An 18,991-nucleotide genomic window follows, 5' to 3' on the forward strand; every position below is an offset into this window, starting at 1 on the left:
TGGGAAGCTGAGGTGGGCGGATCACCTGAGGTCAGGAGTTCGAGAGCAGCCTGGCCAATGTGGAGAAACCTCGTCTCTACTAAAAATATAAAATTAGCTGGGCGTGGTGGCACGTGCCTGTAATCCCAGCTACTCAGGAGGCTGAGGCAGGAGAATTGTTTGAACCTGGGAGGCAGAGGTTGTGGTGAGCCGAGATCGCGCCATTGCACTCCAGCCTGGGCAACAAGATGGAAACTCGGTCTGAAAAAAAAGAAAAATCGAGTTGGATAGGATGTGAGTAGAATTGGTCATTTCTCTTTTCACTCTTCTCTACCTCTCGACTGTTAAACTTCGCAGTTGAAATATACTTAAATGTTTAATAAACTAGTAAATTGATAAATCAACAAATATGTGTGGAGGACCACTCTGAGTGATCAATGGGGTTGTGAGACGTGTCAGCAATGGTGGGTGTTGGCCAGTGCAAGGAGCTTACTGGTTAGCTTGAGAGTCATGAATGGTTTCCCTGAGGAATAAACAACACACACTATATGGGCGGAAGCCTGGTGGATGGCACAATTACTATGCACAGTAGGAGTGTAAAGAGGTGAAGATTACTGGGCACTGGCATAGTCCACAAGATTGTAGTGAGAATACAGGGCATTAGGGCATTATGGACCTTAGGCATGGTGAGCGAGGTGAGGGATGAGGAAGCTGAGCCTATTTTGTGAATTTGGGATGCCTGGCATGCCTTGAGGGGCAGATTTCTGTGGGAAAGTATTAGGGACACAGCAGTGAGAATTACTGAAGGAGAAAGAACATGAAACTCAGGTGAAAAGTGAGAGTTTTAGTGCTGAATTTGGCTGGTGAACATAAAGTCATTGACAATTTCAGCTGCAAAGAATTTTGGAGATCATCTGGTATAATAGTCAACACATTGGTAGATGAGGAAGCTCAGACTGAATGTTAGGGTTTGTGCTATATGACTCCTACTTAGTGGCAGAGCTGGGAGACCCCCCTTTCCTGTTCTCTCTCTACTCTTTCAGATAGTCACCAGGAAGGATGGTTAGAGCTTGAACACGTGTATACTCTGGAGCTCTTCTTGTCTTGGATTGGTGTCTGTTGAGGCCTCTGCCGTTCAGAAGGGCATTTCCCCTGCAACCCAGCCTTGCCTGCAGATTTACAGAAGGGCTTTGATAAGGTGCATCTGTTGGAAGCCCAGTTCCTGCTTTGGGCCTGCCGTTTTCCATTTCATAAAAAGGAATGTGAAGATAATTTAGATTTTATCTTTATTATAATTTTGTAAGATATAAAAGCCTATGATTTTTTCCTAGGGGGAATTTATAAATAGAGTAGAAAGATTCAAGTAATTCTTGTCAGAAAGGAACCATTCATCTATAACTTCTCCTAGAATCTGTTTTGCAGATGATCAAAAATATGGGGCAATGTTTCTGTACCAAATATTTTTTTTTGTGTTTTTCTTACTACAGCAAAAAAAGTAAAACAACTTACATGTCACAAAGGAGAAGTACAGATACAAATTGTTAAAACCATGAAGTAATATGTACAATAAAGTAAATGTTAAGAAAATGTTTGTAATACAATGGTGTGTGAGGAAACCAGGATAACCGTGTATAGATATATCTCCAAGATTTTGGAATGCCCACTCTGGATTTCCAGTATTGCTCACAATCTCCGTCATAATTCATCCACTTGCCCAAGTGTAGAGAGCAGCAGGTCTGGCTGAGATGAGGGAGATCGTGGAGCTGCTTCCCACACCCCAGCATCCTAGTATGGTTTCCTCAAAATAAGTCACCAGCTGTCAGTGGGCTTTTGGGGGTCACTGGTGCAGAGTTAGAGTCATGAATGCCAGGAGTCTGACTCTAAATATATGCTATTACAACAAGTTTTTAAGAGAAAGATGTCACTAAAGTGATGAAATGGTTTTCTCTTCTTTGCAGATTTATATGTTTGATATTTTAAAGTTTACTTTCCAAATGTCCTGTAACGATGAAGTATGGTTTCATATTCAGGAAAATTATTGTTAGTTTTCCTTTTCCATTGAAGGATTAATGTGCCTATGTGTATGATCCAGAATTTTATTCTGTGAAGAATGAAGAATGAAAATGAGGCCACTAGAAATACCTTAGGCTGTTTTTCTTTATGAAGAATAAAAGGGGAACTCAATAGCACCAGCCCACTGCCATGTGTTATGAGAGTGTGTTAAATCTGACATTGCTTTAAGAAATAGCAGCTGTAGAGAAAATGAAGCAAGGTAGAGAAAACAAACAACTGGGAGAAACCGAAGGAAAAATCACAGAGTGGTATAGAGGAATTGGGAAGAACAGGTATATTCTTTATTTAAACTGAAATTTTCCAGGTATTAGTGGTTAAGAAAAGGCTCAAGTATAGCCCATACTTGGCTACCATTCAAAAATTAAGTGGTATTCACTTTCCCTTTTGTTGGATCACATTAGTGTTGTAGACTCTGTTATGTTTTTTCTTATTTTAATCCACTAGTCAGCGGGGGAAGTGGGGATCTGTGGATTTGTTTACTAACGAGGAAATATATCAGTTAGACATTATTCTGCTGCCGGTAATAAAGACCTCAGAATCAGTGGTTGAAACAAAGTGGGCATTTAGTTTTCTTTTGTGTAAAAATTTGAGGTAAGTAGCCTAGGCTGGGGCCAGTGTGTTGGTCTGTGATGTCATTATAGACCCATACTCCTCAATTCTTCTACTTTCTTTATGATGAGATTTTTTTTTTTTTTTTAAGATGGAGCCTCACTCTGTCGGCCAGGCTGGAGTGCAGTGGCATGATCTTGGCTTATTGCAATCTCCGCCTCCCTGGCTCAAGTAATTCTCTTGCCTCAGCCTCCCGGGTAGCTGGGATTACAGGCATGTGCCACCACGCCTGGCTAATTTTTGTATTTTTAGTAGAGATGGGGTTTCACCATGTTGGCCAGGCTGGGCTCGAACTCCTGACCTCAGGTAATCCAGCCGCCTCGGCCTCCCAAAGTGCTGGGATTATAGGCGTGAGCCACTGTGCCGTCCTATGATGAGATCTTCATGTTCTCCTGGTAGATGCCTGAGCCCAATAATTGTGTCTGAATGTCTTACGGAAGGAAGAGGGAGTGAGATTGAAGGGCACAAAGGGCTTGTGCCTGCTGAGGTAGCCCTTCCAAGCTCTCTTCTGGAAGCCCTACTCAGTGATGACTGCTCACCTTTCGTTGGCCAGAACCCTGTACTATGACCATCCTTAGCTGTAAGAGAAGCTGGAAATGCAGTTTTCATTGAGCTATATTGCTCTTCCTATTAAATGAAGTTCGTTATTAAGGAAGGTGAAACTAGATCCTGAGTACTTAGGCAGTCTCTGCCGTAAAAGTTTATTATAAGCCACGATGACTTTGAAATGCTGTGTTACACTGTATTACATACAATTTAAAGACTTGAATTTGTTGGCTGGGCGCGGTGGCTCATGCCTGTAATCCCAGCCGTCTGGGAGGCCGAGGCGGGCGGATCACAAGGTCAGGAGATTGAGACCATCCTGGCTAACACGGTGAAACCCCATCTGTCCTCAAAAAATACAAAAAATTAGCCAGGCATGGTAGCGGGCACCTGTAGTCCCAGCTACTTGAGAGGGTGAGGCAGGAGAATGGCGTGAACCTGGGAGGCGGAGCTTGCAGTGAGCCGAGATCGCGCCACTGCACTCCAGCCTGGGCGACAGAACAAGACTCTGTCTCAAAAAAAAAAAAAAAAGAAAAGTTGAATTTGTCAAGGGGCTTAGTAGTCTAGAAAATGTGAATAAAGTAGTACAGATTATTCTTTTTCTTTCTTTTTTTTCTTTTTTATGGAGGCAGAGTTTTGCTCTTGTCGCCTAAACTATAGTGCAATGGCGCGATCTCAGCTCATTGCAACCTCTGCCTCCTGAGTTCAAGGGATTCTCCTGCCTCAGCCTCTGTAGTAGCTGGGATTATAGGCGCCCACCACCACGCCTGGCTAATTTTTATATTTCATTTTAGTAGAGATGTTTCACCATGCTGGCCAGGCTGGTCTTGAACTCCTGACCTTAGGTGATCTGCTTGCCTCGGCCTCCCAAAGTGCTGGGATTACAGGCGTGAGCCACTGTGCCTGGCCGTAAAGTAGTATAGATTATTGTGTGTTAAATTTTTCGTATGTAAAAATGACAGGTTCTGAGCATGCGATATGACTGTTTTAGTAAATGTTGAGATAATTGGTCTCCTTTAAAGAGGGGCGTCATATGGTTTGGGTCCCCTTTAGGATTTTCCACAAGAGCCACACGTAGATATGTAAAATAAAATTAATATTTCTGTTTAGTCTTTTTTTTTTAAAAAAATGCATATCTGTGAGTATATCCTGTACTTCCTCTATACCAGTATTTTTTACAACATCTTCTTGACAGGGAGTGTTTTAAAAAAATAGGAAATTGGCCGGGCGCGGTGGCTCAAGCCTGTAATCCCAGCACTTTGGGAGGCCGAAATGGGCGGATCACGAGGTCAGGAGTTTGAGACCACCCTGGCTAACACGGTGAAACCCCATCTCTACTAAAAAAATACAAAAAGCTAGCCGGGCGAGGTGGCGGGCGCCTATAGTCCCAGCTACTCGGGAGGCTGAGGCAGGAGAATGGCGTAAACCCTGGAGGCGGAGCTTGCAGTGAGCTGAGATCCGGCCACTGCACTCCAGCCCGGGCGACAGAGCAAGACTCCGTCTCAAAAAAAAAAAGGAAATTTAGTTACCAAATTACTGACTTTCCTAGGTATTGGGAGATAGAGGGAAGTTTCTCCCTCTCTGATTATATAAAAAGTGTGTAGTGAGAGTTGACTTTCTGGTTTATCGTTTGGCCACGTGGCTTCGAAACAATAGAGCCAGCATGGGTGAGAATTTTCATTCTCACGCTTGAACCCCGGCCCTGTGATTATGAGCTGTGAGGTCTTGGCAAGTTATCTGTCTTTGCTGCAGTCCCCTCATTTATAAAACAGTGTTGATAATAGTTGATAGTAGTGTTTAGCTGGCAGGACAAAATGAGGTGACATAAATAAAACACCTCGTACAGGGCCTGCTCCCTGGTATGTACTGAGTCAGCGTTAGCTGCAGCAGGTGGCAGTACTAAAGCAAAGCAAGACAGAAGTCTCCAGGCCTTAATGAGATAGTTACTCACCAGCTGATTCTGATCGAGAGAATTGTGAAGAATTCTGTTCTGCGATTGCCATTTTAAGTTCGTCCAGCCTGCAGCCCTGTGATTTATACTTTTTTATATCTGTCAGAGCCATGAAGAATGTTTGTTTAGGATTCACTGCTTAAGAAAATGCTGCTGCTGTTTTTTTTTTGTTTGTTTGTTTGTTTTGTTTTTTTCTTGAGACGGAGTCTCGCTCTGTCACCCGGGCTGGAGTGCAGTGGCCAGATCTCAGCTCACTGCAAGCTCCGCCTCCCAGGTTTACGCCATTGTCCTGCCTCAGCCTCCTGAGTAGCTGGGACTACAGACGCCCGCCACCTTGCCCGGCTAGCTTTTTGCATTTTTTTAGTAGAGACGAGGTTTCACCGTGTTAGCCAGGATGGTCTCGATCTCCTGACCTCGTGATCCGCCCGTTTCGGCCTCCCAAAGTGCTGGGATTACAGGCTTGAGCCACCGTGCCCGACCCTTGCTGCTGTTTTTAAGAAATATACCACTATCTTCTTGTCAGTAAGATCCTGCCGTGTGCGGTGCCAGAACAGAAGTGACCTCATGGGATATGACTCAAGAGGTAGTTCTTTTTTTTTTTTTTTTTAAGACAGAGTCTTGCTCTGTCACCTAGACTGGAGTGCAGTGGTGCAATCTCGGCTCACTGCAACCTCCATCTTCTGGATTCAAGCAGTTGTGGTGCGTCATTCTCCCAAAAAGCTGGGACTACAGGCATGCACCACCATGGCCAGCTAATTGTATTTTTAGTAGAGGCAGGGTTTTGCCAGGTTGCCCAGGCTGATCTCGAACTCCTGAGCTCAAGCGATCTGCCGCCTTGGCCTCCCAAAGTGCTGAGATTACAGCATGAGCCACCGCGTCTGGCTGATAGTCTCTTTGTCATGATTTTAAAAATCATCTTGTTGGCCAAGACCACGTCTGCCCCATGAGCACAGACCCTTGCCCTCGCTTCTCTGCCGCTTGTCCACACCCGCTGCCAGCTCACCACAGACGATGATATTGCTGTGCCCATCGTCAACAATGACTCTGGCATGTGCAAGGGTGGCTTCGCAGGCGACGATGCCCCCCAGGCTGTCTTCCCCTCCATCGTGTGGCACCCCAAGCACCAGGGCGTGATGATGGGCATGGGTCAGAAGGACTCCCATGTGGATGACAAGGCCCAGAGCAAGAGAGGCATCCTGACCCTGAAGTGCCACATCAAGCATGGCATCGTCACCAACTGGGATGGCATGGAGAAGACCTGGCACCACACCTTCTATAAGGAGCTGCGTGTGGCTCCTGAGGAGCACCCCATGCTGTGACTGAGGCTCCCCTGAACCCCAAGGCCAGCCGCAAGAAGATGACCCAGATCATGTTTGAGACCTTCAACACCCCAGCCATGTACATGGCCATCCAGGCCGTGCTGTCCCTGTATACCTGTGGCTGTACCACTGGTATCATGATGGACTCCGGTGATGGGGTCACCCACAGTGTGCCCATCTACGAGGGGTATGCCCTCACCGATGCCATCCTGTGTCTGGACCTGGCTGGCCGGGACCTGGCTGGCCGGGACCTGACTGACTACCTCATGAAGATCCTCACCGAGCGCGGCTATAGCTTCACCACCACGGCTGAGTGGGATTTCATGCATGACATCAAGGAGAAGCTGTGCTGTGTTGCTCTGGACTTCTAGCAGGAAATGGTCATGGTGGCTTCCAGCTACTCCCTGGAGAAGAGCTGCGAGCTGCCTGACGGCCAGGTCATCACCATTGGCAACGAGCGGGTCTGCTGCCCCGAAGCACTCTTCCAGCTTTCCTTCCTGGGCATAGAATCCTGTGGCATCCATGAAACTACCTTCAACTCCATTATGAAATGTGACGTGGATATCCACAAAGACCGTACGCGAACACAGTGCTGTCTGGCGGCACCACCATGTACCCTAGTGTTGCCAGCAGGATGCAGAGGGAGATCACCTCCCTGGCGCCCAGCACGATGAAGATCAAGATCATTGCTCCTCCTGAGCACAAGTACTCTGTGTGGATAGGTGGCTGCATCCTGGCCTCGCTGTCCACCTTCCAGCAGGTGTGGATCAGCAAGCAGGAGTATGATGAGTCTGGCTCCATCGTCCATCCTCCAAATGCTTCTAGGCAGACTGTGACTTAGTTGCGTTACACCCTTTCTTGACAAAACCTAACTTGTGCAGAAAAGAAGATGAGATTGGCATGGCTTTATTAGTTTTTGTTTTGTTTTTGTTTTTGTTTTTGTGTTTTTGTGGTTTGAATCAGGATTTAAAAACTGGAACGGGGGGTGACAGCAGTTGGTTGGAGCGAGCATCCCCCAAAGTTCTACAGTGTGGCCGAGGACTTTGTTTCTTGTTTGTACATTGTTCTTTTTTTTAATAGTCATTCCAAATATCGTGAGATGCATTGTTACAGGAAGTTGTTTGCCCTCCTAAAAGCCACCCCACTTCTCTCTAAGGAGAATGGCCCAGTCCTATCCTAAGTCCACACAGGGGAGGTTTTGTGTAAATTATGTAATGCAAAATTTTTAAAATCTTTGCCTTAATACTTTTTTATTTTGTTTTATTTTGAATGATCAGCCTTCGTGGCCCCCCCCTTTTGTCCCCCAACTTGAGATGTATGAAGGCTTTTGGTCTCTCTGGGAGTGGATGTAGGCAGCCAGGGTTTACCTGTACACTGACTTGAGACCAGTTGAATGAATGCACACTTTAAAAGTGCACATCTTAACAAAAATCGCCGGGTGCGGTGGCTCATGCCTGTAATCCCAGCACTGTGGGAGGCTGAGGCGGGTAGATCACCTGAGGTCAGGAGTTCAAGACCAGCCTGGCCAACACAGTGAAACCCCGTCTCTACAAAAAAAAAACCAAAAAAACCCAGAATTAGCTGGGCATGATGGCAGGTGCCTGTAATCTCAGCTGCTCGGGAGGCTGAGGCGGAAGAATCACTTGAACCCGGGAGGCGGAGGTTGCAGTGCGCAAAGATCGTGCCACTGCACTTCAGTCTGGGGGACAGAGCAAGACTCTGTCATAAAAAAAAAAAAATCAGCTTGTTGAAATGTGGTATTTGATTATATATGTGCAACATATTTAAGTTTTAAAGCACAATGATTTTGAATATTCCAAACTCACCCAGTAGTCAACAACTGCAACATGAACAACACTGCTCAGGGACCACTCTCTTGTAGTCCTTTCCTGCTGTGCCACTCCCATCACTCTGGGGTGGCCTGAATTTTGTGTTTGATTTCTTACTTTGTAAAAAATAGTTTTCTCAGGCATGCACATATTTTAACACAATATGTTTAGTTTGTCGTACTTTTGACCTTATTAAAAATAGTATCACTGGCCGGGCGCCGTGGCTCAAGCCTGTAATCCCAGCACTTTGGGAGGCCGAGACGGGCGGATCACGAGGTCAGGAGATCGAGACCCTCCTGGCTAACACGGTGAAACCCCGTCTCTACTAAAAAATACAAAAAACTAGCCGGGCGAGGTGGCGGGCGCCTGTAGCCCCAGCCACTCGGGAGGCTGAGGCAGGAGAATGGCGTAAATCCGGGAGGCGGAGCTTGCAGTGAGCTGAGATCTGGCCACTGCACTCCAGCCTGGGCGACAGAGCGAGACTCCGTCTCAAAAAATAGTATCACTTTATGTAGTTTTCTGGGACTTTGATATTTTTCACCCAACAGTATTTCCCAGTTCATACATACTATTTTGTAAGCTATTGTAATGATCATTCATTTTCTTTGCTGTATAATATTTTACTTTGTGAATATACAACTCTTTTTATTCTGCTGCCAGTGAACATTTTTTTTCTTTTTTTTAAAAATAAATATTGCTGCTATGAACACATCTCATACATGGTACCTGGTCTACACATGTAAACGTTTCTTGAAAGTATTTACGTAGGAATGGAAATGCTGGCTCATAGAGTGTTTAACTTTACCAGATACTGTTGAATTGCTTTTCTAAGAGTTTGTATCACTTTATATTCCTTTAGCACTGCGTATCATTTTTGTTTTTTTTGAGACAGGGTCTTGCCCTGTCAACCAGGCTGGAATACAATGGTGTGATCTTGGCTCACTGTAACCTCAGATTCCTGGGCTCAAGTGATCCTCCCACCTCAGCCCCCTGAGTAGCAGGGACCACACACTTGCACCATCATACTCGACTAATTTTTATATTTTTTGTCAAGACGGTGTTTCACCTTGGTGCCCAGGCTTATCTCAAACTCCTGGGCTCGAGTGACCGCCTGCCTCAGCCTTCCAAAGTATTAGGATTAGAGGCGTGTGCCACTGTGCCCAGCTTATAATCATTATTAAGACAGCTTTATTGAGCTATAATTTATATAATACAAAATTCACCCATTTTAAGTGTATACTTCAGTGATTTTCATGCAGCCATCACCAGTCTAGTCGCAGAACATTTCCAACAGCTTTAAAAGCTTCTTCATGCTGATCCAGTCTTTACACTTAATGTATTACTACTTGATGTCATTCCTGTGCCTGTAAAATATGTCATGTGAATTTGCACCTCTCTGATTAAAAATGACTTAGAATCTTTTCATGTCTTTATTGGCCATTCATATTCCTGTCTTTATGAACTGTTCTCTATTTTTCTATTAGGTTGTTTGGCTTTTTCTTTATTTGGAATTCTTTATTTATTCTGGATACCAAAACTATGCCAGTTATATTTGTTGAATTATTTGCTCCAGTTGTGGCCATTCTTTTCACTATTTTGTTTGTCTTATTTACAGTATCTTTTAATGAACAAATGTTTTAATTTTGATAGATTTTTACTAATTTATTTAGTTTTTTTTTGTTTCTCATTGTTCCTGGACTGATTAGATTCTGTCTTAGAATGTTGGGTATTCTATCCTCAGTGTTGCTTAACTTACCTTTCAGACTTTCAATCTCATTATATTTCTGTACTGTACTATGTTAATGTCCTAAATATTATCTGCTGGTTAACTACTTTTCTTGCTTGTTAATACTGGTTAACTGCTTCTCTTATTTAACTCTTTCACTGAGTTTTTAGTTTAATAATGATATATTTCTTTTCGAGTTCACCTCTCCCTTCAGGTTGGACTGGACATTCCAAATAGTTTATTTTTCTTTGCTTGTCTTAGTGATTACATTTTTTATTTTTCTTTTTTTTTTTTTGAGACGGAGTCTCACTCTGTCACCTGGGCTGGAGTGCAGTGGCCGGATCTCAGCTCACTGCAAGCTCCGCCTCCCGGATTTACGCCATTCTCCTGCCTCAGCCTCCTGAGTAGCTGGGACTACAGGCGCCCACCACCTCGCCCGGCTAGTTTTTTGTATTTTTTAGTAGAGACGGGGTTTCACCGTGTTAGCCAGGAGGGTCTCGATCTCCTGACCTCGTGATCCGCCCGTCTCGGCCTCCCAAAGTGCTGGGATTACAGGCTTGAGCCACCACTCCCGGCCCCCATTTTTTATTTCTTTAAACATTTCTTATTCCTTGATGACAGAATAAGACAATTCAGTATTGATGGTCCTACCTGAGGGGCTGTTCTGAACAATTTGTTTGTTATTTCTGCTGTCTCTCTGCGATGTTGGCTTTTTTCCCTGGTATGCACAGTGATCTTTGTTTGTATGCTTAGACTTGATCTTAATTTGTGGAATAATTCTGGATCTAAATGTATGATTCTTTTTTCCTAAGAGGATTGCAGTTATTTCTGCCTGGAACCAGGAAACTCCATTAACTTCACACTATCAGTAGTCTAGACTCAAGGTGGGAGTCTCAAGCTCTCTGCAGTCTTTTATTTGACTGGACATTTTCCCTCTTTTTTCTATGTCCTTTTTGTACTCATATTTGCCTTTATCTTTTTTTTTTTTTTTTTTTTTTTTTGAGATGGAGTCTCGCTCTGTGGCCCAGGCTGGAGTGCAGTGGCCGGATCTCAGCTCACTGCAATCTCTGCCTCCCGGGTTTACGCCATTCTCCTGCCTCAGCCTCCCGAGTAGCTGGGACTACAAGCGCCCGCCACCGCGCCTGGCTAGTTTTTTGTATTTTTTAGTAGAGACGGGGTTTCATCGTGTTAGCCAGGATGGTCTCGATCTCCTGACCTCGTGATCCGCCCGTCTCGGCCTCCCAAAGTGCTGGGATTACAGACTTGAGCCACCGCGCCCGGCCTGCCTTTATCTTTTTATGTGACACTTTCACTGCAGAATTATTTTGTTTCTTTCAAAACTTGCTATACGATGGTTATTGTTGAGAATTCTAGAACACAAAGCACTGCTGTAAAATCGTAAGTATTTGATGTATAAAAATGCAAAAGGGAAAATAGTTTCATTTTAAAATACAGATTTAGGGAATGTAAAACATTTATAGAAAAAAGCAGCAAAAAAGCTATCGTGTCAAACATTGTAATTAACTATAAGCAAAATGTACTCCATATGGGCCTAATCTTACTGTGTAAAGATCCAGGGAAATCCTCAGTCTATTTTAAAGTGTAGACCACAGCTTTCAATTTAGGTATTAGAAGGCTATTTTCTTTTACGGAGAAAAGACTACACATTGTGGTGTGAAATGGACTGAATTTTGAAATCTTTAAAGAACTAACCAAATTTTATTTTTTTCTCCATGCATGTTACCTTTGAAACTTCAAGGGCTTGTTCCAGCTGTATGAATTTCTGGCAGTATTTTATATTAGCCTAGCTTTAAGTTGCCAGCACAGTAGTAGAGTTTGGTGGATGGTCTTTTCTTTAAAGACACAGTCTTCTAGTCTAGGCTTGGATAAGAGTCCCAAAACGGGATGATACAAGTCAAATGAAGAAAGGCATAAATTTGTTATTTTCCCTTTGACACAGGGTCTCATTTTGTTACCCAGGCTAGAGTGCAGTAGCACCATCATTGCTCCCTGCAGCCGTGACCACCTGGGCTCAAACCATTCCCCCACCTTAACTTCCCTAGTAGCTGGGACTACAGGCACGTGCCACTACGCCCGGCTATTTTTTTTTTTTTTGGACAATTTTTTTTTTTTTTTCTGGTAGAGATAGGGTCCCACTATGTTACCCAGGCTGGTTTTGAACTCTTGGACTCACCCCGTCTCTACTAAAAATACAAAAAATTAGCCGGGCGTGGTGGTGGGCGCTTGTAGTCCCAGCTACTTGGGAGGCTGAGGCAGGAGAATGGTGTGAACCTGGGAGGTGGAGCTTGCAGTGAGCTGAGATCACACCACTGCACTCCAGCCTGGGTGACAGAGCGAGACTCCGTCTCAAAATAACAACAACAACAACAACAACAACAGCAACAACAACAAAGACTCTTGGGCTCAAGCAGTCCTCCCGCCTTGGCCTCCCAAAATGATGTGAGTTTACAGGCGTGAGCCACCATGCCTGGCCAAATTTGTCTTTTTAAAATTCTTAAAAATGAGTATTTTTTATTTAAAATTTTTAAGTGTTTTTACACTTAAAAATTAAGAAATGGCTGGGTGTGGTGGCTCACGCCTGTAATCCCAGCACTTTGGAAGGCCGAGGCGGGCGGATCATGAGATCAGGAGATTGAGACCATCCTGGCTAACATGGTGAAACCCTGTCTCTACTAAAAATACAGAACATTAGCTGGGCGTGGTGGCAGGCGCCTATAGTCCCAGCTAGTTGGGAGGCTGAGGCAGGAGAATGACGTGAACCCGGGAGGCAGAGCTTGCAGCAAGCCAAGATTGCACCACTGCACTCCAGCCTGGGCAACAGAGCAAGACTCTGTCTCAAAAAAAAAAAAAAAAAAAAAAAAAAGAAAAAAATTAAGAAATGTGGCCGGGCACGGTGGTTTGTGCCTATAATCTCAGCACTTTGGGAGGCCAAGGCAGGAGGATCACTTGAGGTCAGGAGATCAGCCTGGCCAACATGGTGAAACCCTGTCTCTACTAAAACAAACAGAAATTAGCTGGGTGTGGTGGCATGTGCCTATAGTCCTAGCTACTCAGGATGCTGAGGGCAGGAGAATTGCTTGAACCCGGGAGGTGGAGGTTGCAGTGAGCAGAGATCGCGCCATTGCACTCCAGCCTGGCTGGCAGAGTGAGACTCCATCCCTCCCCTCCCCGCTAAAAAATGAGGAAAAAAAAAAAAAAAGCTGCACAGTAATGTGTTAATGAGAAACACCGTGTCACAATGCTGAAATATAAAAATGAGACCAATACCAGTATTTATGAAGGGATTGTTTACAAAGAGTTATGATGTACTGGACAGACAATACATTTGCTGTTGAGGAGACTACCTGCTCTGTTCTAGTTTCCTTTTTTTTTTTTTTTGACAGGGTCTCCCTCTGTCACCCAGGCTGGAATGCACTGGCACAATCATGGCTCACTGCAGCCTTGACCTCCCAGGCTTAGGTGCTCTTCCCACCTCAGCCTCCTGAGTAGCTAGGACTACAGACGTGTGCCACCATGCCCACCTGATTATTGTATATTTTATAGAAATGGGGTTTTGCTATGTTGTCTTGGCTGGTCTTAAACTGCTGGGCTCAAGTGATCTGCCTGCCTTGGCCTCCTGAAATGCTAGGATTACAGGCATGAGCCACTGCACTTTGGCCTGTGTACTAATTTTCTCTTTTTCTTTCTTTCTTTCTTTTTTTTTTTTTGAGACAGAGTCTTGCTTTGTCACTCATAGAGTGCAGTGGCTCAATCTCGGCTCACTGCACCCTCTGCCTCTTGGGTTCAAGTGATTCTCCTGCCTCAGCCTCCCTAGTAGCTGGAACGACAGGCGTCTGCCACTATGCCTGGCTAATTTTTGTATTTTTAGTAGAGACGGGGTTTCACCATATTGGCCAGGCTGGTCTCAAACTCCTGACGTTGTGATCCCCCGCCCCCCCCGCCCCGGCCTCCCAAAGTGCTGGGATTACAGGCTTGAGCCACCGCGCCCGGCCCTCTCCCTATCTTTTAAAGTGAAAATTTTAGGCTGTTGTGGGTAGGGGAACCATCGTGGGGAAGGATGGTGTGCGAAAAATGTGAAAAGAAACTTGGTACTGTTACCACTCCAGATACATGGAAGGATGGTGCTAGGAATACCAACAGAAAGTGGTGGGAGAAAGCTGAATGAAAATAAAGCTTTGACTTCAAAAAAAGCAAGATTTGATCCATATGGAAAGAATAAGTTCTCCACTTGCAGAATTTGTGGAAGGAATAAGTTCTCCACTTGCAGAATTTGTAAAAGTTCTGTGCACCAACCAGGTTCTCATTACTGCCAGGGCTGTGCTTACAAAAAAGGCATCTGTGCGATGTGTGGAAAAAAGGTTTTGGATACCAAAAACTACAGGCAAACATCTGTCTGGATGTATTGATGGAATTTCTGGCTTTCTAAATGATTTTACTTTCTGCCTTGAATTTTCAAGGCATAGATGTCAGTTTAAAGAATGTGTTTTAAGATAATTAAGTTTAAACCAGAGAATTTGATTGTTACTCATTTTGCTCTAATGTTCTAAACAGCAACAGTGTAACTAGTCTTTTGCCGTAAATGGTTATTTTCTTTATGAGCATTTTATTGAACTAAGTGGCAAATTCCATGAAATTATTTCTCAGTTCTGTATGCACTTTTATTTAATATTATTCATATAATTCTCCCCCCCCCACTTTATTTATTGATACTGCAAAAGTGAGAAGGAGATAATAGATACTTTGCTCTGAATTTGGCATCCAGAGTTAACAGTTCTCCCCTCACTCCCTTACTGGTGTCACAGTTATTAGAATCAGCAGCCTCTTAACTAATTGCAGTTTCATAGGACAGATAAATGTTTCAAGCCGTTATTGTTGAATGGTTCTTGAGTTATTAACCTAGACCCAAATCAAAGACCAGTGGGATTTATGATGTTTTTTATTTGTTCTTGCAGCCAAAGTGCCAATTCCTTTAATATGTGACCAAGAACACAAGGAACATCTATATGTCCAAATAAATACACTGAATTTTAGGGAAAAAGAAAGCGAAAATTTTAGTTAAGCAGTTTTTCAAAATATTTTTACTTGTGTTTTGCAATCCTGTCTTTACAACTGTCCTATAAGGTAGGCGTGTGTGGATTTATGTCTTGTTGGGAAGCCTTAGCGCTTTTTCTACTTCTGCTAGGAAGGATGTATTTTCTTGAAAACAGTTTCAGTGAAAGACTGGACTTTTCCTGTGGTCCTTTCAAGGTAGCCACAGTCCTCTTGGGGCCCAGTTTGTAGCATTGAACCCTGGGCACAGCTTTGCCTTGAAAGGCCATTGAGAAACCGTCAGATCCTATAATTGGTTAGTGGTGGAGCCACCATTTGGTTGGAGAACTTTTGATTCCAGTGCAGCATGGTGCTACTCTGATACTGGGTTACTCTTTCAGATTGAAATTCTTCATTCCATTTTACTATTTGCTGGGTGAGTGCAGCAGTGACACGGTTTTCAAAAGTTTACTAATAATCTATTTTTTGTCTAAAAAAACCACTTTTTGTAGTATTTGATGAACATGCCATCTTTTTCTTTTTGAGACATCTTACTCTGTTGCCTAGGGTGGAGTACAGGGTCACAGTCGTGGCTCACTGCAGCCTCAACTCTCTCCTCAGCCACCTCCTGAGTACCTGGGGCCTGTGGCATGTGTCACCACACCCGACTACTTTTTAAAATGTTTGGTAGAGATGAGGTTTCTCTCTGTATTGCCCAGGATGGTCTCAAACTCTTGGGCTCAAGTGATCCTCCTGCCTCAGCCTCCCAAAGTGCTGGTATTACGGGCATAAAGCATCATTTTTACATACTTTAAAAAAAGCTTATTCTCTGTTTTTCAGTACATTTTATAGTTTTATAAAGTTTGATTGAGTCTTCTCTTTTGTCTTCCTAGTTTTAATCCTTTAGATTATCTTCATTTACAAATATCTTTTGTTGTTTTAATTGCTTCTAATTTACACTGTCTCTTTTTATTTTTAGGTGACATAATCAAATTAAATATGTGTATTTTGACAATAAATGTGACCATACTCCAGCCACCCCTTCACACACCCCGGGTTCTCTGATGTGGTCACAGTAATTTTTTGTTTTACTGACTTACATTTGCACTATAACGTTTAGGGAACCGCCTATCATAATGCTTCCTTTAATATGTTGTCCCACACAGCACTGTTTTACATGATGTAAATGTGTTATACAAACAAGCTTCCATGGTCAAATGATTTTTGGGAAATGCAGAGTTAAGCAGAGTTACACAGGTTTCCTTATGGGTGTCTTTGTGGGGGGTCTGTCAGCACTGTGACTGTCTGAGAGCTGCAGTCAAAGAGGACAAACTTTTTTGGTCTCGGCATCTGATAGGACTGATATTTCTTTTTTTTTTTTTTGACACGGGGTCTTGCTTTGTCGCCCAGGCTGAAGTGCAGTGGCATGATCTCTGCTTACCACAACCTCCGCCTCCCAGGTTCAAGTGATTCTACTGCCTCAGCCTCCTGAGTAGCTGGATTACAGGTGCGCACCACCATGCCGGGCTAATTTTTGTATTTTTAGTAGAGATGGGGTTTCACCATGTTGGTCAGGCTGGCCTTGAACTCCCGACCTCAGGTGATCCGCCTGCCTCGGCCTCCCAAAGTGCTAGGATTACAGGCATGAGCCACCGCGCCCAATCTAGGACCCATATTTCTAATGTTGCATCGGAAATATTTTGGGAAAAATTGAGCTACTATGATTTTTGCATTATTTCTTTGTGTAGGTGGGAATGGCTCATTGTTTCTCGAGGTTTCTAACATGGCATGTTGCTGCGTTTTTCCCTTTAGTTTTGCAATAACTGAGTGCAGTCACTGGAGAGTCCAGGATGGCCTGGTTGAGACATTGAAGATTTAGGAATGCATTGATTGATTGATTGATTGATTGAGACAGGGTCTTTCTCTGTCACCCAGGCAGAAGTGCAGTGGTGCAATTACTGGCTTACTCCAGCCTCGACCTCCTGGGCTCAATTGATCCTCCCTCCTCAGCCTTCCATGTAGCTGGGATTATAGGCACAAGGCACCACACCTGGCTAATTTTAAAATTTTTTGTAGAGACAGGGTCTCACTATGTTGCCCAGGGTGGACTTGAACTCCTGGCTGAAGTGATTCTCCTGCCTTGGCCTCTGAAAGTGTTGGGATTACAGGCATGAGCCACTGTGCCTGGCCTAGGAGTGCTTTTAAACTGCTGTCTGATTCCTGATAGGAGGAAGATACTATCACTGATTGAAAGGGAATATCCCTGATAAAGTTCTCAGTTATACCTATGTGCACAAATCGTGGTCCAGTTGTGAGTTGTTTCAGAAAACAGATGCAGGGTACGTAAAGGAATGGGGCAGGACAGGCTCCAAGTGGGTAATTGGCGTGAAAGGAGCAAGGGGCCGGGGGACGTGAACTCCTAGGCCTAGGACTCCAGTCAGTCCACTGGAAGTCAGGTGAGTTATGAATATTGCTCATGTGCCTGCTGAACATGTATGGGAGAGTTTCATTCGAGGGAGGCAGAATCCGGGAGGAGACTTTTGTCTGTGAACTTGGGCTGGTGTGCAGCCTTTCTGCTGAAGCCTGGTGGAATTAAGCTTTGAACAGTTCGGCCGATTCTCACTTGTCATTGTGGGGCTTGTTTGTAGCTGGGGTTTGGAGACTGCTTTTACGCTAAATCGTTCCTGTCACGAGCTCTCAAGTGAAGCAGTCTGCGGTATAAGCCTTGCTGACATTTGTGTAGAGTGGCTCTGCCCCTGGTGAGAAGAATGCAGCAGCTTCACGTGTTTGCTGCTCCTGAACCTTAGATCTTTGTTGACAGTGATGCTGAGAGAAGAGGATGATATATCGTATTTTAAAAGGATCAGAACTAAAGCATAAACCTTTAAAAAGGAAGGTCCAGGAGTCAGATAGATTTAGGTTAATCACTATCACCTACTTCTAGCTAGGAGTATTAATTTTTTCATTTGTTCATTTGGGAATAACATTACCCATTTTATAGGATTGTTTAGAATAAATGTAGCATACAAGTGTGTATAGTGTAATAAGGTAGCATATGGTATAACACTTTGCCTTAATGATAACTAGGTGTGTTTTTGGTCTAAGTATATGAGACAGACCTGGTGCTCTTCAGAAGAGCCTTTGTGGAGCCTGTTTTTGGAGTCAGCTAACTAGTTGAATAGTAGAGAACAAAAATTGGTGAAAGAATTTTGAAGCAATAAGATTTATCTCCCTCTGTTGGTTATTCTTAATATTTGTACAACTGCTTAATTGAAATTATGAGACTTTTTATTTTAGCAAAAGAAATTACTTTTCAGCAACCTTGCCTTGCTGAGAAGAAACTGCTGCAAATATGTTATTTGTCCATTAATGGGGAGAACTTCAGTAGTGAACTTAAACACATTTTATTAAACATCACTTCTCACATGCTTGACTTGTTTTTGGGAGACTGTCCAGTAAGATTTGCTAGAGAATAGTGGTGATATTTATTATATCAGTTCTAAGAATTAAATTTTATTTTATAAAAGTTTATTTTCATTTAGCTTATTCACTGCTCCGAGCAACTCTAGGAGGGTACAAGAACCCTTGTGTTTCCATGAAGAAAGACTTGATGCTCAGAAAAGCTCTGTGACTTTCTCCTCAGTGACCTGCAGAGCTGGGGTTATAATCTAGGTCTTTTTGTCCAGCACTATTTGATCTCTACCCTCTTCCCCTTATACCATGGGTCTAGGATGTCAAGGGATTCAACCTTGGTTATTTTTAAAAGATAGTGGGAGTCAGAAATAAAACTTAGATGTCTCTATATGTAGAAATTTTAGAGAAATAGTTTGTGTCTAAATTTGCAAGCTCATTCGGTTTAAAAATGGTTCCTATCATATGGTGCTCATTTATTACTTCAAATTTTTACTTCAGC

At 43.6% G+C, this 18,991-nt stretch overlaps 1 protein-coding gene and 1 pseudogene across 10 annotated transcripts in view; both read left to right on the forward strand.

Moving 5' to 3' along the window:
- Nucleotides 1–18,991, forward strand: part of KDM4C (lysine demethylase 4C) — a 412,099-nt gene that overhangs the window by 71,961 nt on the left and 321,147 nt on the right. The window lies entirely within an intron of this gene.
- On the forward strand, nucleotides 5,991–7,458 carry LOC117098567 (annotated as a pseudogene).

This window comes from Trachypithecus francoisi, unplaced genomic scaffold (assembly GCF_009764315.1).
Source record: "Trachypithecus francoisi isolate TF-2019V2 unplaced genomic scaffold, Tfra_2.0 Lachesis_group16, whole genome shotgun sequence".
Classification (NCBI taxonomy): Eukaryota; Metazoa; Chordata; class Mammalia; order Primates; family Cercopithecidae; genus Trachypithecus; species Trachypithecus francoisi.